The sequence below is a fragment of the Chiloscyllium plagiosum genome, chromosome 22 (assembly GCF_004010195.1).
Source record: "Chiloscyllium plagiosum isolate BGI_BamShark_2017 chromosome 22, ASM401019v2, whole genome shotgun sequence".
NCBI lineage: Eukaryota > Metazoa > Chordata > Chondrichthyes > Orectolobiformes > Hemiscylliidae > Chiloscyllium > Chiloscyllium plagiosum.
Genome location: NC_057731.1, coordinates 35,332,953 through 35,334,300, shown reverse-complemented (window position 1 = coordinate 35,334,300; position 1,348 = coordinate 35,332,953).

Sequence of the window (1,348 nt, the reverse complement as noted above, 5' to 3'; positions counted from 1 at the left end):
GAGGAAAGTGTGCCAAGCAGGCTAAGATAAAAGGTAGGGAGGAGGGACTTGGGGGAGGGGCGTTGGAAATGCGATAGATGGAAGAGGTGTTCTCTGAAACGTTCCGCAAGTAGGCGGCCTGTCTCCCCAATATAGAGGAGGCCACATCGGGTGCAGCGGATACAGTAAATGATGTGTGTGGAGGTGCAGGTGAATTTGTGGTGGATATGGAAGGATCCCTTGGGGCCTTGGAGGGAAGTAAGGGGTGAGGTGTGGGCGCAAGTTTTGCATTTCTTGCAGATGCAGGGGAAGGTGCTGGGAGTGGAGGTTGAGTTGGTGGGGGGTGTGGACCTGACGAGGGAGTCACGGAGGGAGTGGTATTTTCGATACGCTGATAGGGGAGGGGAGGGAAATATATCCCTGGTGGTGGGGTCCGTTTGGATGTGGCGGTAATGACGACGGATGATACAATGTATATGGAGGTTGGTGGGGTGGTAGGTGAGGACTAGTGGGGTTTCGTCCTGGTGGTGATTGGAGGGGCGGGGCTCAAGGGCGGAGGAGTGGGAAGTGAAGGAGATGTGGTGGAGAGCATCGTCGACTACGTCTGGTGGGAAAATTGCTGTCTTTGAAGAAGGAGGCCATCTGGGTTGTTCGGTATTGGAACTGGTCCTCCTGGAAGCAGATGCGGCGGAGACGAAGGAATTGGGAATAGGGATGGCGTTTTTACAGGGGGCAGAGTGGGAGGAGGTGTAGTCTAGGTAGCTGTGGGAGTCGGTCAGTTTATAGTAAATGTCCGTGTTGATTCAGTCGCCCAAGATAGAAATGGAGAGGTCGAGGAAGGGGAGGGAGGGAGGAGTCTGAGACGGTCCAGGTAAATTTGAGATCGGGGTGGAAGATGTTGGTAAAGTGGATGAACTGCTCACCCTCCTCGTGGGAGCACGAGGCAGCGCCGATACAGTCATTGATATAGCGGAGGAAAAGGTGTGGGGTGGTGCCAGTGTCGCTGCGGAAGAGGGACTGTTCCACATATCCTACGAAGAGGCAGGCATAGCTGGGGCCCATGCGGGTGCCCATGGCTATTCCTTTGGTTTGGAGGAAGTGGGAGGATTGGAAAGAGAAGTTGTTCAGAGTGAGGACCAGTTCAGTCAGTCGAAGGAGGGTGTCGGTGGAAGGGTACTGGTTGGTACGGCGGGAAAGGAAGAAGCGGAGGGCTTTGAGTCCTTCATGATGGGGGATGGAGGTGTACAGGGACTGGATGTCCATGGTGAAGATAAGGCGTTGGGGATGAGGGAAGCGAAAACCAGGGAAGGAGGTGGAGGGTGTGGATGGTGTCCCGAACGTAGGTGGGGAGTTCTTGGACTAAGGGGGA